Source organism: Hylobates moloch, unplaced genomic scaffold (genome assembly GCF_009828535.3).
Source record: "Hylobates moloch isolate HMO894 unplaced genomic scaffold, HMol_V3 SCAFFOLD_4, whole genome shotgun sequence".
NCBI lineage: Eukaryota > Metazoa > Chordata > Mammalia > Primates > Hylobatidae > Hylobates > Hylobates moloch.
Genome location: NW_026652279.1, coordinates 76,776,731 through 76,802,202, shown reverse-complemented (window position 1 = coordinate 76,802,202; position 25,472 = coordinate 76,776,731). Strand labels below are relative to the sequence as shown.

The 25,472-nt window shown below is 33.8% G+C and overlaps 1 long non-coding RNA gene across 1 annotated transcript in view; it reads right to left on the bottom strand.

The window, feature by feature from the left end:
- Positions 1-215: 215 nt before the first annotated feature.
- Positions 216-25,472, bottom strand: part of LOC131383379 (uncharacterized) — a 223,783-nt gene continuing 198,526 nt past the window's right edge. Inside the window, exons 4-5 of the long non-coding RNA XR_009213366.1 lie at positions 20,797-20,843; positions 216-277 (exon numbers count right to left, since the gene is read on the bottom strand). This is a non-coding gene — a long non-coding RNA (uncharacterized LOC131383379). The remainder of the gene's footprint in view (positions 278-20,796; positions 20,844-25,472) is intronic.

The window sequence follows — 25,472 nt, the reverse complement described above, 5'->3', positions numbered from 1 at the left end:
AAAATATCAGTGAAGTATAGATAGAGAGATAAGCAGTATCTGATTTTATATCTGGTCTCAGGAAGTGGTTCATTCAATTTATCAAATACTCCAGATTCAGTAAGTGAAGCATTACATAACAATCAAACTCTGCTCTTTGCTTTCTCTTGTGACAGCTCACACGCTCCATGAAGTGAACTTTTCCAGGGTTCTGTGGGATTTCACACGCAAGGGTAGGGTGCTTTCTTTTTGGACTATTCTTATTTCCTCCAGATAAAATTTAGTGATAGCATTAATTCTGGAAGTAGAAAAGGGTAAATGAAATATAAACAGCATTTTATGAATCATACAATGGTCTTGACTTTGCCTCAGTGAAGACATAAAATAGACATTTAAATATATGTTGTACTCTGTCAGAGTTTGATCTTCCAATTCAACACAGTATTCTCAAATTCACTCCTTTGCCACGGAACTAAACATACATTTTATATGTGTATCTCCCACCATAAAAATGACCTTAGCAGATCAATGATAAGTTCTTCAATATACCAGACTCATATATATATATATATATATATGTATATATAAAAATATAAAATATCTTTATATATATTTTATATACAGTGAGGAAAATATCAGCCAAACTTTTATATGATCTTATCAATATTTTCTATAGATACCTCCTCTTGGGATAATAATAACTGCACCACTCATAAAGACACTTTTAATAATGTGCCTTCAAAATGCATTTTAATCCTGAAGCATGCATTGAATTTCTAATATTATAAAACTTGGAGAACATACTGTCCTCTTCAGCACTTTTCTTGACTTTAAATAGCCTTTGGACTCTTGAAAAAGTTAAGCCTAAGTCACATTATGATTAGATGATTTAGTTTAAACTCATATGAAAGCCACTTCATCCCCTTCATCATCCTGGCTGCCCTTTTCTGACCCTTCTCAACTCTATTACATTTGTCTGATGATGTGGTGTTATTTCATAGCTTGATTGAGGGGTTTATTGATTTCAGCTACTGCTCTCTACTATATATAAATAAGTCTAAAAGCGAGAAGGTTTAAATTTGGTAATGAAAGAGAAGGCTATTTCACGGCATCCACATGATTTCTTTGATGGTTTATCTGATGGGCTGTCAAAAGAGGGCATACCCAGAAAACTCAGCACCTATGAAAGAAAATGACCCAGCCAGTAGAGTCCAGAGATATAGACCTAGGAATTTCATAATCTCTAATGGGGAACCCAAAGATTGTTTGAGATGGTATTTTCATTTCTTTCACATAAGAGTAAACATTTGAGAGAGAAAAGGCTTGCAAGAAGTGAATAGTTGAACATGAACATGCTTTACACACACACACCCACACACACAAGCACACACACACATAAATAGTCACATGTTACTTAATGACAGGAGTTTGTTCTGGGAAATCTTAGGTCATTTTGTCATTGTGCAAATATCACAGAGTGCACTTACACAAACTTAAATAGTGTAGCCTACTACACACTTAGGTTATGTGGCACAGCCTATTGTTCCTAAGCTGCACACCTATACATCATGTTACTGTACTGAATACTATAGGCAGCTGTAATTCAATGGTTAAGTATTTGTGCATCCAAACATAGAAAATGTACAGTAAAATATATTGTAAGCTTATGAGACAATTGTTGCATACGCAGTCCATCATTGACCAAAATGTTGTTATGTGGTTCATGACTGTATATGTTTTCCGTATTCACTGAAAGCAGACCCCAAAACAAAGGGTTTCATACAGATTTATTTAAAAAGTGATCCAAGGAATCATGAGTGACAAACATAGGGAAGTAGAAAGAGAAGGGAGCAGGGCAAGACAGGAGGATGTATGATCCATTTTGCACCTGTTACGTGTAACTGTTGCTTGATGTGATTGGATGGTCTGAGGAGACTTGTAAAATGTATTTCAGAACAGTTGACCAGGGAGGCAGAAGTGAAAAGCTTTTATTTCTTGATTTCAATTCCTCCGTTAAATAAAGGTTGCCTATTGAACTTGATTTTCCTATCTTTTAAGGTGTCTGTAAAAGAGCACTGAACTGGTTCCCTGGGTGTCCCTCATTGCAGGGTCTTAAGAGCCTTGGAACAGGAATGAATATTTCTTCCACAAAAGACCAGAGCTGACCGTGTGCTAGACTGTTCAAAGCCTCCTTGGCACCGCTTTGCTGCAACAGTGGCCTGAGCAAGAGTAGGGCCAACAGGACGTTATAAGCAATGTTGTGCATCTGATAGATTTTTTCTATTGTAAAATTAAATACATACCTGATTGTAGTCATTATCAATATTTAATCTTGATTATTTGAAGCATCCTCATTATACTTTATAATCTATAGGTAATCTGAAATTTTTTTAAATATTTAATACATATACCCTTATTAAATCATTATACTATAAAGTAATAATTAACTAAATTAACCTAATAATATTTTACATTTAGAAGAGTATTAGTGAGTGGATTATTTTTTAGTATCTGGGATAACGTAATTGGTAATCTTGGCCATGGACCCTGTTTTCAACACATAAATCCTGATGGAATATTTAGAAAAAGTTTGATAATATATGGCTCTCTAGCAATTATTAACAATGACTGATAAAATATTAGCAGTTTTAGATGTGTATTCTTCTTTTTTTTTTTTTTTTAGATGAAGTTTTGCTCTTATCACCCAGGCTGGAGTGCAGTGGCATGATCTCATCTCACTGCAACTTCCGCCACCTGGGGTTCAAGCGATTCTCATGCTTCAGCCTCCTCAGTAGCTGGGATCACGGCACACGCCACTAGGCCCAGCTAATTTTTGTATTTTTAGCACTGACAGTATTTCACAATGTTGGCCAGGCTGGTCTTGAACTCCTGATCTCAAGTGATTCTCCCGCCTCGGCCTCCCAAAGTGCTGGGATTACAGGCATGAGCCACCACACCTGGCCTAGTTGTGTCTTCTTTAACCACTGTAAGCACATTGAGCAATGTTATTCTTCACTCAGAGAATCCAATGAAAGAATAGATTTTTCTGAGTCTAAATACAAGGTTTGAAGGGTAAAAACAAAGGCTGTGTACAGACTTCCCTAGTACGAAGACTTGTTAGAGTGGTTTGGAAAGCTCTAATCTTTAGAAAAGATTATCTCTTATTAATGTGAAAAAGATAATTTATAGCATGAAATGAGATATAAACACGAGATCAGAACTGCAGCTAAGTTTGTGCAATGTTCACAATTGTGATGTTGTCTTTATTAAACTTTTTCTACGTGATCTTTGTTATTAATAGTTCTTTTTGCTCTTTTTCTCACTCTATTTTCACTTTAGTCATTATGGTCCCTGTTAATTCTTGTGTTGAAATTCTTGGTTATTATTTTCATTCTTTATTTGATTTTCTTGTTTCATTAGTATTTGTTCAGTATGTCTCAGATTCTTGCAATTCTGTCCTTAGATTTCTTTTTTAACTTTTTAATTTTTAAATTTTATTTTATTTTTATTTATTACTGTTTTTATATTTTTTTTAAATGTTGGTGGGTACATAATAGGTATATATATTTATGGGGTACATAAGACATTTTGATACAGGCATGCAATGTGAAATAAGCATGTCGTGGAGAATGGGGCATGCATACCCTTAAGCATTTATCCTTTGGGTTACAAAGAACTCAATTACACACTTTAAGTAATTTAAAAATGTAGTTATTATTGACTATAGTCACCTTATTGTGGTACCTAATAGTAGCTCTTATTCATTCTTTCTGACTATTTTTTCTGTACTCATTAACCATCCCCACTCCACCCCACTAAGCTTCCCAGCCTCTGGTAACCATCCTTCTACTGTCTATGTTCATGAGTTCAATTGCTTTTGGCTTTTGGATCCCACAAATAAGTGAGAACCTATGATGTTTGTCTTTCTGTGCCCAGCTTATCACTTCTTGGGTTTCTTAAAATTTTAAAGATTTGATTCAGAAACAAATGGATGGATCTACATGTACTGCAAACAAAATATCATTTCTGTCATTAACCAGTGTTAACATTTCACAGTTAATGTGTGTGTTTTTATGGGGCCATTTGATATCATACATTCATGGGCTTGCATGCTAGTAGACCAAACCTACATACCTACATAAGTTTTTATGAATTTTTACAGCAATTATTCACTGTGCACATTGGAAGTACAAGTCTAAAATAAGAAGAAAGAGAAATAATTGAATATAATTATGAAATGTGTACTAGGGGAAATATGAAAGATGGAATTCCAAATGTGCAATTGTGAATTATTGAGGAGGAATAAATAAATCAATAAACATGTTGAAAGACTAAAATCTGAAAGTCAGTGGCTTGCAGAATAAAATACTTCATGATAAGAAGATTTTCAAAGATTACAAGGATAAATGTTGTTAACCTTTAACAGGAAGACATAATTGTTTTGAAAAATGTTTAGAATTAAGATTTAGACCTAAGATTAGAGTGGTTGGTGGGATGTTTCCGTGATACAATACCCCTCTCAATATTACAAAACTTTCAAAGTTTGATATTTTTAAGTATAGAAATGTTTCCCATGGGATGTAAGGCAGTAAGAACATGCATGGTATTGATGGGAACTTGACAGTCATGCTGTGCCAAGTGGTAAACCTGGCGTATAGGTGGCTATGCCAGGAAACTTTTGAGGTCTTTCTTAATCCTGGGATTCCATGACACGTACATTAGCAAAAACAAGATGCCACGACGGAGACACCGCATAGTAGAAAAACATATAACAAAATGAAGAACATAGGAAATATGTCACAGGTGAAGGCACATTTTCTGGTTCATCAGTGGTGTGTTGTACCTGAGTCTTCATATGGTGGAAGGGACAAAGGCTCTCTCTGGGGTTTCTTTTCTAAGGGCACTACTGCCTTTCATGAGAGCTCTGTCTTCATAACCTAATAAACTCCCACAGCCCTCATTTTCTGGAACCATCAAATTGGGATTAGCTTTCAACATGTGAATATTTTGGGGACACTCAAAGTTTCAGACTATAGCACCTGTGAATCTGATTCTTACTCTGAATCATACTATTTCTAAAGAAAGATTATTTTATGTCTCCATATTCTAATGTTACTTGTCTGTTTGGTGAGGAATCTGAGAGAAGGAAAATGAAAAAGGCAGGAGTCAGGAGTTCTTTCCTTCTGGCTCTAATGTAATAATGGTTATGTTAATAAACATTACTAATCTCTAACTGTTTTTTAAATTGCATTTTAAATACTGTTTAAGTCTTTTTGCAATCTCTTCAATTTTTTATATAGCCACCCAACAGCATAGAATTCAAAATTTTCATTATAATCCTGATTTAATATCTGAAAAAAACATTTAAAGTATACTATTTACATTAGAGCAAAAATCATTCTGATAACTCTGTTTAATGTAAAGAAGCCAAATAAATTGAGCACTTATATAACCTGTCTTATTAAAAATAAATAACTATGAAGAGTGATTAGAGAAAGAATGTTCAATGCATTCATTATTGTTACAAACATTACCATATCCTTTCTTTTTCTCTCTCAAACTTGTGCCCCGGATCACCATGAAACATCTAACAGACATAATACTAATTTCAGGTGATTTGTTGAGATAATCAATCAATTAATTAATATATAGCTATGAAAGTGAATACATTAGGCATGTTATCTAGATAGACTTCACAGTCTACTAAATCAACAGAAGCAATGTGTAATCCTGTGCTTTCCCAACTTTAACTTTTAAGTCAATTACCTATAGATCTTGTTAAAATGCACCTCATGATAAGTATTTTTAAGATTGCTCCATGCTTCCCGGTCTTGTCTTCCAAATTCATTGATACTTGACATTTTCAGCCCCATCTCCTGTTGTTTACTCATTATAATGTTATACTAAATTGTCCATTTTTTCTTATATTAGACTTGTTATTACATAGCAGCATCAAAAGCTTTTCACCTATTCCCTTGAATCTCAGGGTTTCAGTGAGAGCCAGCCCTTTGTGTAAAGCTTTTGTCTTTTGCCCTGACATTTAAAGTCCTCCGTACATTTCACATATTCTTTCATGGTGACTTTTTTCAGACTGTGTTCTTGATTCCACTTGAAACCACGTATTCTTTTGTATGTTTCAAAAACCAGAGTAAGACATTATGCCACATTTTTTTCTGCAATGATAACTATATGTTACCCATTTTCTTTGATTCATATATTTGCAGTTTAATATTATTATTCAGTTTATTAGCCAAATAACTCTGCACTCTACTTTTTGTTTACTTTCATTTATAAACTCTAGCAGTTTGATGCAGCCCTGACTGAAATGAACACAATAATATACTTATTTTATTGCAAAATTATTCTCTAAAAATATCTTAAATTATTAATCAAATTAATAGTCAGATAATAACCAAGTTGGCCTTTTATGAGTTTTAATAAATAAAACTATTTAAATATATGCTCACTGAAAAAAAAATCAGTGCTCTAAAATCATAAAAATACGTTATTCTGGATTTTAAAATAGCACCAACAAATATAGTAATTAAATCAGTTTTCTAATTAGAAATGTTCACAGTGGCAAGTTTTACTTTGAATTTAATTACTTACACTATCACATCAAACATACTAACAAGCCAAAAATAAGTTAAAAAAGCAAACCTACAAACAGGAAAGTAATAAATCTCCCATATACTATGAGAACTATCGGTATTAAAAAATTGTATCTTCAAACAAAATTTGTCATTTTCAGTGCAGAAGCTTTTAGAAGAAAATTAGCTGGCATATTAAAATAGTGATGAGCTCACAGTCTTTTTTAAAATTAAATGTCAATTTAGTAATAAGTGGGCCTTCCAAAAATACTCTAGATATATGGGAGGGGAGAAATATAAATATACATGTTACGATGGCCACGCCATTAAGAGGAAAATTGCTCATTTCTAGTCTTTTAGTTACTTAAGATTAAATTGTTGGCTCAGTGTCTATGATCATCCCAGTGGCTGCAAGCCAGATTAGCAATATTGCAAACCTGAGTCTATCAGCTCGAGGTAGTGTTGCTGGCGTGAGCCTTTGCAGCACTTAATTTAATTAGATGAGGCTTCCATTGTTGAAACTGCTGAACACAGTATTTTTGACTGAGCCAAGGAAGAATCTAATTTATTAGACCTTTGAAACTGCACTGTAGAATTGTTATTGTGGTGTCTCACAGCAACCGCAATGTTTTGAGTATAAATTCTGAATCCCAAGGAAAGCAGTATTTCAGGGATCTATCCTATGTTTCTTGCTGATGCACTAGGCATTTTTCTTTGGAGCTATGCATCCTATTATGATCTTGGTTATTGTTGGCCTGCAAGTTCAAATACAGTTTTCCGTTATTATTCCATGAAGAAATTTGGTGCTGTGATGGGAGTAATGAGCGGGATAAAGGAGAGCTATATTTTGTTTCACCTTTGTTTTATTGTGTGATATTGAACTTTCCATTTTATTCCAGCATGTTTATATACAAGAAAAAGGACAAACATTTCTCTAGAAACAGGAGACGTTATAAAGCTTATAAAATAAATTCTAAAAGGAGCTTTGAAATATTTAGGAGAAAGGAAATTAATTTTTATTGAGCAACTGCTTCATGCTTGGTAAAAAATGGCAAACGTAAAAACAAAATAAGCAACAGCAAAATCTCTTGGTCTTTGCCTCAAAAGAGACTGTATTTTAAGGGAAGAAATAAACATCATCAGTATATTTTCTAAGTACATATCTGATTTATAAATACAACTAAATAATTTGTAGACTATATTCAACTTGAATAAAAGAAGGGATATTTAGGTTTTATGCTATATGCAAAAGAGGTATTAAATTACATAACCTTTTAAGGAAGATATTTGTATTTTTGACTCTTTCTTTAGAAGCAATTGATGGTATTTGTTTTGGACATAAATTATCTCTGTACCAGGCAGTGGACAAATACGTTAAAGGTATGAGATTTGGGTATGAATTTTTATAACATCACCCAGAAATCACATTTCCATTTACTGAGAAAATATCAATCAATTGTATCATTCACGATGTAAGCATTGCCCTAGTTCTTGAGCATACTGCAAAATAAGTAAGATAGCTATGGCCTCTGTTCTAAGTTTTTAATAGAATTATAATATACCAGGACATTGGCATATACAGAAAAAAGTATCAAGTGTTATATTATAAGGGATATTATGGTTCATGGAAGGAGACAATAGACGGATCTAACCTTGGCCGATGGTCCAAACTAGGGTTCCCTAAGGAAATTATATTCAAGCCTTTATCTGATAGGTGGATAAGTTAGCTAGGGGAGGTTTGAGGACACTGCGTTATTATGCCTTTATAGTCTTATTGACACATACATAACTTTCTGTTTTACTAGCTGAAATAGCTCTGTTCTTCATCAGGGACTACAGAGTATGTATAAAGAAAAATGAATGTGTTTCTTTCTTTATAGTATTTTTTAGTCTTTATAGTCTTTTTTCACTGTAGGGCTGAATGTCTCTACAGATTCAAATAATTTAGGTTATTTTTCGAGGAAAAATAGAAAGGAAAGTGAAATTATTCATGAAAAACATATTTGCATAGGCTTTTATTATGGGATAAAATAGTTAAAATATTTAGGTGCCTTAAAAGATAAAATTCCAAGTAAGTTGCCACTGAGAAAATATGTACTATCTAAAAGTAGAAATTATTTTTATTACTAATTTTATTATTTTCATAATTATTATTTTAATGAGTGATCACCTTTGTAACTTTTTATTCATCTGAAAAATAATAAAAGCCTTTGTTTTTAGCACAATGAGATTCTTTGTTATGAAGTGGCTACCGGGTGGGAAGATGGTCCACAGTAGGGATAGGGGAAGGATGTGGAGAAAAATCATGGAGAAACTTCAAAACCAGTGCCTTTGAACTTCTGTATGCATCCAAGTCATCTTGGGATCTTGACAGTATATCAGTGATGACCCTAATACTAGGGTCATTAAGGTGATGCCTGAGAATCTTTAGCTCTTAGGTGATTGCATTTTCTTATCTATACACCATACTTTGAGTAGCACAGTTTTAGGCTGAGAATTTTAAACTGTATTGGTATAACAATGGGAAGGTATCAAGGAATTCTAAGCAGGATAGTGGCAGATGTGATTTTTATTTTTATAAGATTGCTCTGTGAAAAAATGCAGAGTAACCTTACATTCATATTGTTGAGTCAAAGAAGATGGTATGAAAAGGCTACATGCTATCTGACTGTAACTACATGGCATTTTAAAAAGGATAAAACTGGGAAGACAGTAAAAGGACCCATGGTTTCCAGGGATTAGGAGAAAGGAATTGAGGGAGGAAGACATGGAAGGGAGAATTTTAGAGCAATTGAAACTATTTTGTATGATATTGTAATGGTGGAATTATGTTGTTACACTTTTTCGAAACCAAGCAGATGTATAACACAGAGTGAACACTAATGTGAACTATAAATTTTAATTAATAATAATGTGTCAATATTGGCTTATCAGCCACAACAAATGTATCATACTAATGTAAGATATTAATAATAAAGAAAACCGTACTGACTGAGAGTGGGTTATGTAGGGAATCTACTTTCTGTTCAATTATTCTGTAAACCTAAAACTACTCTAGGGAAGAAAGTCCAGTATTTAAGAGAAAAAGATCACTCTTACAGCAGCGTAACAAAAAAGATTAGAATAAAAAAAATGCAGTGCAGAAACTATTTTACCTTGTAATTATTTTTCAAAATCAAATCAGTACTGCATAATAATAATATTGAGCCCATTATCATGAATCTATGGTTCATGACACAAAAGTTGTTTTCCCTTGATTGCTACATCAGTAAAAATAAAAAAGAGAAATATACTAAATAAGCATGTGAATCAAGTGGTACAATTAAAGGAACAACAACAAACTTTTACCAGACCCATGAATTATAGAACTATATTTTTTTTCATTTTATGTATTATGCCTTAGTATGTAGTTCATGCTACTTAGGTGGAAGGTAGCAATGGTACAAAACACTGGGATGACAATAATAACGGAGAAAAACATGTGAATTCATGGTATATTTACACAATAGAATTTATAGGACTTGATGAGTCACAGAATATGAGGAGCAAAGAGAATGCAACATCTAAAATTACTCACAAGCACCTAGCCAAAGAACTGAGTAGATGTTGGTGCTTTTTACTGGCACAGAGATTAGGAGAGAATCTTTTATTAGGAGGATAATAATGGAAACAGCAGATCATGGAATATGTGCTGGCTTAAGAGAGAAACAAAATATAGTAATTGGTGATGAAATATGTATAAATAATAAGTAAGAAAATAAATCAAGCTATAATTTCTGATGAAGTCAAAATAATGTTTTTTTGGAGTAGCTGTGACAAGAGGGTTACCTTGTTCTACTGAAGATTATTTAAATTATTAATTTCAGAAATGATTGCATCTTGGCTTCTGTAAGTTCAAATTTATAAACATGGGTCTTTTTATTGGAAAATGGCAGAGAAAGTAGTCAAAGGAAGAGGTTATCAGAGAACTGAAATGTCCACATTTTGGATGAATAATCTGTGAGGATAATGGAATCATACTGAGAAACGAAAGGAACAATCACGAAAATTAAGAGTGTATGTCAGGCACTAGTATCTAAAACAAATGAGGGGATATATTTAGGAGCTCAGAAGTCGACTGTAATAAAAAGGAAACTCGTGTTTGAGTTTTATGAGTCTTGAAAAAGTGGGATTTAAAGAAAAGCATTCGTTTTTCTTTATTTGGAAACTGGTGTTCAAGAACAATGAGGATAACAATCACATTTCTAACCCTGGTAGGCATGGGGTGAGAGAATAAGGAAAATCACTGCTAAAGAAGACTTCATGTATATATGGGAGGTTGTTGACTATGACTGAGAGTTCCAGAGTGCTCAGTCTAAGGAGTTGGGATACAAGGAGAGAAAGAGGTTTTAATTAGCGGAGAAAAAGAACAAAGAGGTTAAATGTAAAGTAAATATCCTTCTACTTTGGACAGATGCAAGAAAGAGGGATCTACTTTTGTCAGAAAGGTACAGGAAAATAACAGGGTAGAGGCACAGAAAATTTTACATCCACAAACTCCAGGAAGATACAGATTCTCTGGCTGCCTTGTAAAGGATTCCCTATAGTTGTAGTATGAGCTTGAATGTACCTTTCAGTTCCTACGGTGTTGAAAGCTTTGAGTAATGCATGAATGATTCATAAGAAGCTAGCAAGTATCCATCTTACGGTCGTGCATGTGAAGAAGTGGAGCTGCAGGTGAGGAAGGCCCAGAAAGATAGTTTCCCAAAAGCATCTTGCCAATGATTTCAACGTTTGTATGTTGTGCACACCAGGTCTGAACTCCAAATAGTCTTGAATGGTTGAAATGAAACAGATCGGCATATTTTGTGGATTTGTATTTTTATGAATGAACTGTAACTTCTAAATGCACAATAAATAAAAATATAATTTGGGATAGTCAGAATTTTCAATTATAATCTGTTAAATTTAATCAGCATTTAATAGTTTCAAACTGCAGAGTTAACTAGAAAAAAAAATTATATTTACCTATATTATCATAACTTTTATTTGGAAATTGATCTTTAGAAAATTTAACTGTAAAGAAACATATTTCTATTCATTTAAGATGACTCTTGAGAATTGCATTAAAAGTTTTTTTCCTTTATGTGGAGTAGTGATTCAGAATATTTTTAGAGCATTGAGAGTGCTTTTTAGCAATTCTCCTCATGGTGAGCCTAGGTCATTTAAAATTTATGCTACTCACTCAACAGGAAAGTTATCAGGATCCTGGGCTGTGTGAAAATTGATAACATTCATTGATCAATGATGTATGAACTGAATCTACAACTTGTTTATTTGGCTTCACCTGCACTTCCTTGACATTGTGATTCATATTCTTGGCAATACTTGTATGAAGTCACATGCATGCTGGAAAATAATCAAACAATTGTGATACTCTAATTATATACAATTTGTGCAGTAGCCACTGCCCCTTACTCTTATCCAGGGATCCAAGTCATCGGGATAATTTTAAATGCAACATGTACGTTAAAATCCCATGAGGGGCCGGGCGCGGTGGCTCACGCTTGTAATCCCAGCACTTTGGGAGGCCGAGGCGGGCAGATCACGAGGTCAGGAGATCGAGACCACGGTGAAACGCCGTCTCTACTAAAAATACAAAAAATTAGCCGGGCATGGTGGCGGGCGCCTGTAGTTCCAACTACTCGGAGTGGCTGAAGAAGGAGAATCGCGCGAACGCCCAAGGCAGAGCTTGCAGTGAGCCGAGATAGCCCTACTGCACTCCAGCCTGGGCAACAGAGCGAGACTCCGTCTCCAAAAAAAAAAAAAAAAAAAATCCCATGAGGATTTTCTTGGGATTTGCTCTTTTTGTAATACAGATAGTACAAATTCTGTGCACATTTAAAGGAAGGATATAGCTTGATGACTATTTTCTATGTCCAGAGAATTTAGTCATAAATATAAAATTGCATAATATTCAAATGAATTTTTTTTAAAAAGGTCAAATGTGTAAGAAGTTGTTAAGACTATTGTATTAGAAAAAACTGGAAATTCCACTGGGCTTGATTTACTATGGCATGTTAAGTGGTTATCCTTTGTCATGATCTGCCTGCAAAGGCTTCACTGATTTCTGGACATTTTTTTTTTCTGTTATTGCATGTCCTTTTAAAGTAGACTTCTAGTTCATTTCTGAGCCAGAATTACTACTGGTTCTTCTCTTCCCTTGGTGTATCAGGATTTCATTCTGAGGTCCGTTATGTTTTACCGTGGTTTATTAGAAGTCAAGCCAAACCCTTGCTTTGTTGTACTAGCCCATCCTATTACTCAAATTTTCTTTCTTTCTTTCTTTTTTTTTTTTTTTTTTTTTACGGAGTCTTGCTCTGTCACCCAGGTTGGAGTGCAATGGCACGATCTCAGCTCACTGCCACCTCCACCTCCCGGGTTCAAGAGATTCTCGTGCCTCAGCCTCCCAAGTAGCTGGGACTACAGGTGCTTGCCACCACGCCCAGTTAATTTTTTGTGTTTTTAGTAGAAATGGGTTTTCACCATGTTAGCCAGGACGATCTCAATTTCCTGACCTCATGATCCACCCGCCTTGGCCTCCCAAAGTGCTGGGATTACAGGCGTGAGCCACCGTGCCCAGCCTCAAATTTTCTTTTGCTACCTAATTCCCCCATAGAATGAATATCCTACCTTTAAATATTGATTGGTTCAAACACTGGAATTTAAATATGCTGTCTCTATTCTGCATAGTGTCCTATAATATCCAATTGAGCACAACATAAAATTCTGCTGCTTATACTCTGCTGCTGGAAAGTTTGGACTCTGGAACAAAACTAACTGAATTGGAACTACTGACTATCTATATTAACTTGGATTATTTACTTAATTATCCCATGTGTGTCTACACTTTTTTTCTATAACATAGACAATGATTACAAAATGCCTACCATATAGGGTTGTTTTGAATATTAGAGGAGTTAATAGTCATTAGTGGTTAAACAGTGCCTGGCACTCCACAAGTATTTACAAAATGAAATGCCTATGCAAATACATATTTATTTTCATTCATTTATTATAGTTTATATCTTTAGCTAATGATATTTACAATCAGCCCAACACTTTTATCTATTACAAGCCCTCCATAACTTTTTTCCTTATCTAGAATTTACCTTAGGTTTCACTATTATAAATTATTTTTACATACTTTCCTGCAATACCTTTCAGGCTTTGTCTGTGTCTGTTTTCAAATTGCTAGTGGCTTGCATGACTTACTCACTAAAGAGTTTTCATGCATAAAATATCTCTCTCATGAAGTTGTTTCAAGGACAAAATAGATAATATATGGTAAACACATGCCAGAGTGCTGAGCACTCAGTAATGCTCAATAATTCTTAGCTCGCCACCCCATCTGCTATTCCTATTTTGAATGAAAAGTCTCAACTTGTCCTATTGCAGGACAAGGCTTGTTTATGACATGTAGGTAATGGTGATTTAGAGCCAATAAACTTTGGGGCAACAGCTTGAAAGGCAATCTCTTCCCTTACAAGTGATAAACATATTTAATTTTAGCTTTCCACTATCTTAGGGTTTAGTTAAACACCAGGCAACACTCAGTAAATGTGACCATTTACTACACTTGCTGTAAAAATAGAATAACTGAGACTGGAAAGCACAAAGTAACTGAACAAATTGCATAATTAAAAACATAAACAGGTCTAATTCATAAAATAATTGCAGCAATATTAGGTAACAACTATTATACTTAACCAAAATCAAGGGTAGGGTTGTTGTCCTGTAGAAAACAAGAAACAAATAAACAAAGAAATAAATCTTTATGAGTTTGTCTGAAAAAAAATGCATTTGAAGGAGGCTGTATTGATCTAAATGAAAACCTCTATGGACAAAACACTCAATAAAGTGTATTCTTCACTTCCCACTACAATATGCTTCTTTCCTTTTAGTCTCTTTTACTAGTAAATTAAATTTTTGATGATCTCTGTATGCACAAAATATGTATAAGAAAATATATAGGTATAATACAATATAAATTTTTAATTCCTGACTCAAATCTATCAGCCACAATTTCTTGATTTTAGGGTATTTTAGATAATGACATAATGTTTGAGAAAGATTTACTGTAATTTTTTTCAGATTCTGATTGTGAATTATGTATTACCTGCCACATACTCAGAATAGAGTCTGCAAGAGACTTCACTGATACATTGTTTATTTAATGACTATAAATTATAAAACCATCCTAGTGATAGTTTGGAAAATTGCAACATAATATAAAAGAAAGAACAAAATTTCAGTGAAAAAAATGATAATTTCTTAAAAATACAGTATCAAGTACTTTTAAGTTAGCTATGTAAATTTGTAGATATAATACATTTTGTGATCAGATCTGAAACACTGTTTAACATCTCTATCAATATCAAATGAATGACAGAAAACACCATTTATGACATGTATCATCACTTAAAATTATCCATATAAAATCTTAGCAACAATAAGCAAAACCCTTTTACTGTTATTTTCCTCCTAATGCATTAATTGATCTTCGTGGGTTGCACATTTACTAATATATACTGAATGCATTTATTTACTCATTTAATCAACACTTGTTGAACAACTTACTACATGCCTTTAATTGCCTCTGTTTATATACTATATGCTATTTTCCTTGCAAGGGTTAAATAATGTTGTTTTATATAAAGAAATAGATATTTTACCTGCAATATGGCTAAAATGAGATGAAGAATTACAAGATGATATTTTTGATGTGTATTGTCTCACATAAACTAATCCTTAAGGCAATGAAAATAGAAATGGAATATATATGAGATATATATAGATTTATAAACTATATACATATTTGAGATTCTATTAATTATATATAGAGAGACTTAAAATAGTATTGGGCTATGGAGTAAGTATTAATTAGAAACACAGTGTTTTTAAAAATATAAAACAGAAATTTATCCTCACAGCTCTGGAGGCTGGCAAGTCCAAAATCAAGGTACCAGCACCTAGTGAGGGCTTTCTTGCCGTGTCCTCAGTTGACTGAAGACAAAAGGGCAAGAGAGAAACTCTGTGCACCCACAAGGCAGTAGAGCTGAAGAGGGTGAACTCACACCTCAAAGCCATTTTTATACTGCCTTGAATCTATTCATGAGATTTTCGCCCTCATTATTGAAACATCTCCAATTAGGCCACACCTCTCAACACTGTTGCTTTCGGGATTAAGTTCTCAACACATGAATTTGGGAGTTTACATTCAGACTACTGTAGTTGTTATCACATAGTTGCTTTATGTGTTGCAGCAGTGTCCTGGTCCTGTACCCATTGCCTGTACCCTCACTATATCTATGAAGTAACTAAATTACCTTTGATTTTTCAGTCTCATAGGTGGAAGGGACTTGCCTTGTCTTATACAGTACTTTGGATTTGGACTTTCGGGTTAATATTGAAATGAATTAAGACTTTGGGAGTCTGTTGGAAAGGCACGATTGGTTTTGAAATGTGAGGACATACGATTTGGGAAGGGCCAGGGTGGAATGAAATGTTTTGGATGTGCCTCCACCCAAATCCATCATTTCTTTGTATACTCATTGATTGATGGGCATTTGGACTGGTTCCATATTTTTGCAATTGCAAATGGTGCTGCCATAAACCTGTGTGTAAGTACCTTTCTTCATATGACTTCTTTTCCTCTGGGTAGATACCCAGTAGTGGGATTGCTGGATCAAATGGTAGTTCCACTTTTAGTTCTTTAAGTAATCCCCACATTGTTTTCCACGGTGGTTGTGCTAGTTTACATTGCTACCAACACTGTAAAAGTGTTGCCATTTCACCACATCCTTGCCAACACCTATTAGTTTTTGAATTTTTGTTATGACCATTCTTGCAGGAGTGAGATGGTACCACTTTATGGTTTTGACTTGCATTCCCCTGATCATTAGTGATGTTAAGCATTTTTTCACATGTTTGTTGGCCATTTGTATATCCTCTTTTGAGTTGTGTATTCATGTCCTTGGCCCACTTTTTGATGGGATTGTTTGTTTTGTTCTTGGTGATTTGTTTGAGATTCTTTTAGATTTGGGGTATTAGTCCTTTGTCAGATGTATGAATTGCAGATTTTTGCACATTCTGTGGGTTGTCTGTTTACTCTGCTGATTACTTCTTTTGCTGTGCAGAAGCTTTTTAGTTTAAGTCCTACCTATTTAACTTTTTTTTTCTTGTTGTGTTTGCTTTTGGGTTCTTGGTCATTAAGTCTTCGCCTAAGCCCATGTCAAGAAGGGTTTTCCAGTGCTATCTTCTAGAATTTTTGTGGTTTCAGGTCTTAGGTTTCAGTGTTAGATCCATCTTGAGTTGATTTTTGTATAAGGTGAAAGATGGAGAACCAGCTTCATCCTTCTACATGTGGCTTGCCAATTATCCCAGCACCATTTGTTAAATGGGGTGTCCTTTTCCCGCTTTGTGTTTTCTGCTGACACGATTGCACAGTAGTCAGCTTGCTCTAACATGCAAGTGCCACCAACTGGCCTGGAGGTTGAGCTGCACAACCCAATGTAATATCTGCTGACAGAAATGCACACTCCTGGGGGTTAAGATAAGTTTTCTGCGACATCTACTTCCCCCTCTCTGCAGGAGGCCGTGAACTTGCTCACATGCCAGTACACTGCTACTACAACCAGCATGTGAGAAAGCCACCACGTCAGGGCCATCTGTAACCAAGGAATTAATACAGAGCCTTGGCTCCCTAAAAACACCCAGAAGCAAAACCAAATGACACTGCTCAACATACATTAAGATCACGTGCTCAAAGGGGAAAAAGTTTCATCCAAGTGAAAGTAAATTAAAAAATTAACAGTGAATAGCTTCTCCAGATGAGGAAAAAAATAGTATAAGAATTCTGGCAGTACAAAAAAAAAGGGTATTACAACACCCCAAAGGATCACATTAACTCTCCTAAATCTCTAGCAGTAGATACTAACCAAAATGGAAATTCCAAAATGTCAAAGAAAAAGTTCAAAATATGGATTCTAAGGTAACACAAGAGATTCAGAGGAAAGTTGAAAGACAGCACAAAGAAGTAACAAAAACAATTCAGGATATGAATTAAAGATGTACTAAAAGATAAGTATTTTTTAAAAATAGAACTTCTGGAAATAAAATGGAATTATAAATTATAGCTGAAAACTTTTCCAACAGACCAGGCTAAGCAGAATAAATAATTTCAGAGCTTGAAGACAGGTTTTAAAAATTCACCCAAATCAGAGAAAAAAGAAAAAAAAAGATTAAAAAATAAAGCCTTTGAGAAATAGTAGATTATGTACAGCATACAACCCTATGGGTCATAGATATTCCTGAGAGAGAAAAAGAAAGAATAAAATGTTAAATGTTTTGAGCATTTTACATATCAATATTAACCTTGAAGGTAAATGAACTAAATGTTTCACTTAAAATATACAGATCAGCAGAAAGGATTACAAAAAACAAATAAACCAAGATTTAACTAGACGCTGCTTTTAAAAAACCCACCTAACTGGTAAAGACCTTTATAGACTGAAGATAAAGTGCTGGAAAAAGATATTCCATGCAAACAGAAACCAAAAGCAAGCAGGAATAACTCTACCAATCTCAGAGAAAACAGACTTTAAACCAACAACATAAGAAAAGACAAAGAAAGTCATTATATAATGATAAAGGGATCAATTCAACAAACGAGCTAACAATCCTAAATATATATTGTACTCAACACCAGAACATCCAGAATCATAAAAGAAACACTGCTAGACTCAAGAAGAGAGATAGACAGCAATACAATCGTGGTTGATGGCAAAACTCCGGTAACATCACTAGACAGATTATCAAGGCATAAAATCAACAAAGAAACTATGGACTTTAATTGGACTATATGAAACGGACCTAACAGACATTTGCAAAAACATCGTACCTAGTAACTACAGAATATACTTTCTTCTTATCTACATATAGAACATTCTCCAAAACTGACTATATATTAGGGTACAAAACAAGTCTTTTAAAAAATTGAAATTATGTCAAGCATCTTGCAAAAGCACCATGGAATACAATTAGAAATTAATACCAAGAGGAACTGTCAAAACTATATAAATGCGTGGAAATTAAAAAACCTGCTCCAGAAGGATCTTTCAGTCAATGCTCACGTTTAGGCTGAGAATCAAAAGTATTTTGTAGCAAATAAAAATAGAGACACAATATACCAAAACTTAAATACAGAAAAATCAGCATTAAGAGGGAAGTTCATAGCATTAAGTGCCTACATCAACAAATATGGAAAGGTCACAAATTAACAGCCTAATGTCCACATTCAGGAACTAGATAAACAAGAAGAAAACAAGTCCAAAGCTAGCAGAAAAAAATTACAAAGTCCAGAAAATAAGTAAATAAAATTGAAACGAGAAACTGCAAATAATCAACAAAACAAAGTTTTTTCTTTCAATAAATAAATAAAATGTATAGCCTTCTAGGTTGATTAACCAAGAAAAAACAGAAAATTCAAATAAGCACAATCAGAAATGAAAAAGGAGACATTAGAACTGATATCACCGAAATCAACAGAGACTACTTTGAGTTATCTATGCAAATAAACTAGATAACCTAGAGGAGGAAACAATCTCTGTATAGAACACCAATAGAAGAAATTGAATATTACACAAACAAACAAATGGAAAAATGTCTCATGCTCATGGATTGGAATAAGTAATATTCTTTTTTTTTTTTTTTTTTTTTTTTTGAGACGGAGTCTCGCTCTGTCGCCCAGGTTGGAGTGCAGTGGCGCGATCTCGGCTCACTGCAAGCTCCGCCTCCCGGGTTCACGCCATTCTCCTGCCTCAGTCTCTCCAAGTAGCTGGGACTACAGGCGCCCGCCACCACGCCCGGATAATTTTTTGTATTTTTAGTAGAGACGGGGTTTCACCGTGGTCTCGATCTCCTGACCTCGTGATCCGCCCGCCTCGGCCTCCCAAAGTGCTGGGATTACAAGCGTGAGCCACCGCACCCGGCCTGGAATAAGTAATATTCTTAAAATGGCCATACTGCTCAAAACAATTTATAGGTTCAATTCAATTCCTATCTAAATACAAATGTTACTTTTCACAGAATTAGGAAGAACACCCCTAAAATTCAAATGGAACCCAAATAGCCAAAGCAGTCATAAGCAAAAAGAATAAAGCTGAAAGCATCATATTACCTAACTTAAGTATACTACAAGGCTATAGTATCCAAAACAGTATGATAGTGGTATAAAAATAGACACATAGGTCAATAGAATATAATTCAACAGAAAGATAGCCAAACACCTAAAAACAACTGATCATCAACAAAATAGACAAAAATATACACTGGGAAAAAGACGCCCCATTTAATCAATGGTGCTGGGAGAATAGGTTGCCATAAGCAGAAAAATGAAACTGGAACCAAGTCTCTCTCCATATAAAAAAATTAACTCAAGATGAATTGAAGGCTTAGATTTAAAACCCAATACTATAAAAAATTAGAACAAAATGTAGAAATATAATTCTGAACATTGGAATATGCAAATAATTTATCACTAACACCCCAAAAGTGAGTGTAATAAAAAGAAAAATAGATAAAAGGGACTTAACTAAACAAACAGCTTCTACACAGCAAAAGAAATAGCAGAATAAAGAGACAACCTAGAGAATGGGAGAAAATATTTGCAAATTGTGCGTACGACAAAGGAGTAATATCCAGAATCCACAAGGACCTCAAACAACTCAATAAGAAAAAAAAAAAAAAAAAAAAAAAAAAATTAAAAACAGCATGGAAAAAAAAAAAAAAAAAAAAAAAAAAAAAAACATTTAAAACTGGCATGGATACGAACAAACATTTCTCAAAAGAAGACATACAAGTGGCCAACAAACAAATAAAAAAATGCACCATATCACCAATAATAGATAAACGCAAATTAAAACTACAATGAGATATTCTCTTCTGCCAGTCAGAATGGCTATTATTAAAAAGTTAAAAAAACAGCAGATGTTGGTGACGATGCAGAGAAAAAGAATGCTTATGAACTTATGTCCATAGGGACATATAGAGTGAAATAATAAACACTGGATGCTGCAAAACGTTGGAGTTTGGGAGGTGGATGAGGGGTGGGAAATTACCTATTGGGTACCATGTACACTATTCAGATGATGGTTACAATAACCACGCAGAAACAGCCCAGACTTACCACTGTGCAATACATCCACGTTCAAAAATATTCTTGTACCCCTAAATCTAGGAAAAAAAAGAAAATACATACTTTTAAAATGAATGTAAGACTCAAAGCAATCTACAGATTCAATGCAATCCCCATCAAAATACCAATATGATTTTTCACTGAATTAGAGAAAACAGTTCTAAAATTTCCACAGAATTAAACAAGACCCCCTGAGAAACAAACAACCCCATTTAAAACTTGGAAAGGATATAAACAGACATTTCTAAAAATAATCTTTTGTTGCCAATTGCCTAATAATTCTGTATTTCCACAATATTTAATTATGAATAAATTCCTGAAACAATGCTAATTTACCCAGCTTTATTTTGCTATTGTTGTGCCTGAACTTATGATGCTATAAACAAAAATATTAACTTGAAAATTTTACCTCTGTATATTTATTACAAACACTAGTAAATACTAATGTTTTTCTATAGTTAAAAAGTATATTAAAATATGTAAGCATAAAGTATATTAAATTATATGTAAGCAAGAGCATATTAAAATATATAAGTATATAGTTTAAAAAGCATATATAAATATATATGTATATTCTAAACATATGTATGATCTAAATATAATATATAAGAGATATGTTTTATATTTAGATCCAACTTATACCTGTTTTAGATAGCATCAAATAATTTTAAAACTGGGACATAATATGCATATTAAATTCCATAGTTTGATAATTATTCCATTTTAAAACTTATTTTAAAATTATATTTAATGAGATAGAAAAAAGTTAATACTTCAACATCTGCAGAATTCAGGCAGATTCTACAAAACAAGTTTTTTGTTGTTGTTGTTTACCAACTGAATTTATGGTATCTCCATCTAAAATCCTTTATCTGTACTTTTTTATTTTATCTTGCAATTATGTCAGGACATTCTGCACCAGCAGGCACTCATCACTGGTTAAACTTGTTATAGGTAATCAGATTTACTTCACTTTATCTTTGCAAAATAATCACATTATGTTCCTTTCAAGGGCTTGTCACCTTGAAAGGAACTATGTTTCCATTCAAGAACTATGTTTTTGATATTCATAAGAAAGTTGAATAGCAATGTTTTTCTCCAGAATTAAAGATTGGTCAATAATATTTTTGAGAGCCACAAAATCATATGCAATGTACCATAAATGCAGCATCCTTTTACATTTATTATATATTCATAGTTTTAATTATCCAAGAGTAGATGAATAAACCTTATTTTTCTTCTAAAAATTAACATCACAAAATTTCAGAAATATATTTTGATGTTAAAAATATATCGTTTAAAATTTATATATGTGTCAAAGTTACCTTACTTGTGCTTATAACTTCTTTGTAAAATGTCTATCTCTCAGGGATGCTTTGTAAGTTAGTGAATTCAATGTGAGCAAACCACTAGGACATTTCAAACACTGTAAGTGGGATAGTTTATTTTCTTCTTACATATTGATAATAACAAAGAAGGGAGAAATATAGCACTTATGAGCACTTTATTGAAAAATTTCACAGGAAGATTCCTGTTTGTATTTATTCTTAGACCAATATTTTCAATACTATTTCTAAATTGTTGTTATTCTACATCCTTTAAATATTACAGTGTATAATGTTGGTTAATCTGATAAACTGATTCATGTCAAACTGGCATAGCCACTACTTGTCTCAGGGAGCATATTTGCATTTTAACTAGAACCTTCACAATAGGCAGTCATGAATATTACAGAAAAACCTGCCAGGCTGTGGCTCATGGCTGTAATACCAGCACTTTGGGAGGCCGAGGCAGGTGGATCACCTGAGGTCAGGAGTTCGAGACCAGCCTGGGCAACAAGATGAAATCTCATCTCTACCAAAAATAGAAAAATAAGCTGGGCGTGGTGGTGCACACCTGTATTCCCAGCTATTTGGGAGGCTGAGGCAGGAGAATTGCTTGGAACTTGGGAGGCGGAGGTGGCAGTGAGCAGAGATCACACCATTGCACTCCAGCCTGGACGACAGAGGAAGACGCTGTCTCAAAACAAACAAGCAAAAAACAACAACGCCTGTGACAGGTTTGTTAAGAATAACGTTGTGATAGTAATCTTCAAAAATATCCCCTTCATAGCTGCCTGGTTTCTTAAAGTATTACCGTATATTAGCTTCATTTTAATTTAGAGAACATCACCTCACAAGATAAATTTAAATTTTTCTCCCACTCATAAATGCATTAGGTAACCTCAATATCAACACAAAATACAAAGTGAAAAACGAAAATAAGATGTACTCTTCTTAGGGGAAGAGCGTGGTATAAGTATGGTACCTCTTCAGCTGTTTAAGACTAATAGCCAGTATGATGGTATTTGAAGGTGGGACATCTGGGAGATAATTACACCGTGAGACTGGAACCCTCATGGATAGGACCAGTGCCCTTATAAGAAGAGGCACTAGAGGAATTCTATCCTTCTCCACAATGGAAGGATACAGCGAGAACACAGCCATCTGCCAACCAGGAAATGTGCCCTCCCTAGACACTGGATCTGCTGGGTTTGCTGGCATTTGATTTGGGACTTCCTAGCCTCTGAAACTATGAAAAATACATTTCTGTAGTTTATGCTACTCAGTATATGGTATTTTTGCTATAATTGCCTGAAGTACCTCAGGCATTTATCAACACCAGTTAACTTCCACTATTATAAGAAAGATAAACAGACAAACACTAAAAGGAGAACACCTGTGAGGCAGAATCCTATTGAAGTCCTCATTTAAAAGTAGCATATCGATGATAGAGGTCCAGTTAATTAAGCTAATGTGAAGGGGAAAATACTAACTTTAGAACTTTTTTTTAGCCTGGGCACAAGATAGATCTATCTATTTAGTTTTTCTCCCTGATGTTAGCTGCTTGAGAGAATTATATGAAGACATATAATGACTTCCATCGTTTTCTCCTACACCACTGACAGAAGTATTTGGAACGCTGTCTATTCTTGACTTACTTGACCGTGAATCAGCATTTAACACCTTGGCCTTCATATTTATACAGGAAGCCTAAATAATGCAAAATGTACTGACTTCAAGCTAGATCTTCAGCGCTCCAAATACCAGTAGTCAGAAAATTGCTTGCTTTACTAACACTATTCACAGACAAATATGAGCAATGCCCACAGATCCCAAGTTCTTCCTCTAGCTACTCATCCCTTACTCAAGTTACAAATGGTCCTACTTTACAAGTTTTAAGAAGTGGATTCCAAGGAAGAGGCCTGCTTCCCCTAGGAAGTCATAAGAAATAATTCCTTCATGTTTTTCTTACTTCTAAACTTAACATATGAAATCTAATCACCTTTGATAATCCATCATCACCCAGACTTTCATCTTTCTTGTTTATTTTATACCTCCTATTTTATTCAATATTCTTGCCCTCTTTGACTCCCATAGTATTTTCAACTGTGTCTTCTGAAAGTCATGGTATGTCCTCAAGCAAAATCATGCTTTAATCCAATCCTGGACTGTGAGGATATTGTCTTCCCTAAGGTCCTTTAAAATCTAGACTACTATTCTCCCATGCCCCACTACAACATATTCTAATCACCATTCTAAACTATTGTCCCTGTCACTTACGTAAAGGAACTCATCTTTTCTTATTTTTTCCACCAACACATACTATTCTCTAACCCTTTATGTTGAAGAAAATCTTCTACTGTTTTGCTAAAAAATTATAATATGGCTCTTCTATACCACTACTATCATTATTATTTACAGAATCACCCAACTTCAACAATAAAATCTTTAAAATCCATGTTATATTTTTTACTAACTGAACAAAATAACAAACACTCGGATGTTTCTATATATTTATCAGAGTAGAAACACAGAAACATCTGGGTGTTTATATACATACATTTTACATATATATATATACATACACATACACACAAATATAAAACATAAGCAATATATGACATATTTATGTCTACTCTGATATATATAATAGAGTTGATATGAAATAATATACAGTATGATATATATATCTCAGAGTAGAAATATAGAATGTATATAGATAGAATGTAGATAGATGCATAGATAGATAGATAGATATTGCATTTTATCTATTCTCAATCAGCAGATAAAGTGCAATGTAACAGCTGATATATACGGAAAAAGGTATTACAAATGAGGATAATTTAATAACGAATAAATTGAGAAAAGAAATTGTAAATTGTGTTCAATAGAATTTTTCTAGAAGAATAGTGTATAATATAACAATGGAAATATGGACAAATTGAAAGAAAATAAAGTAAGAATTATTATTAATTTATCTTTTTAATAATGCATAAAAGTCCATCTGAATTTTGTGGTAAACTTTTTAGTAAAAAAATCATTTTCTGGTACTTCTAAAAGAAATATGATAGGAAATAAGGACAGTAGTGTGAGTCTTCAAGTGTAGAATGTACTTAATTCCTAAATTTTATAGTCCAAAGGAAGTTAGAAAAGGTTTTGTAATGTTTTATACAACCATGACTCAATTTATAAATATTTAATTTTGATTTGATTTCTACTGCTGGAAGTTCATCTCTTTTATTTTCAATAATGGTTCATAAAGAGATGTAATAATAGACTTAAAGCTTTAGAATGTTGTGGGGAAGATAGAGGGAGGGTTTTGCCATAAACTGAAACTTCATTACA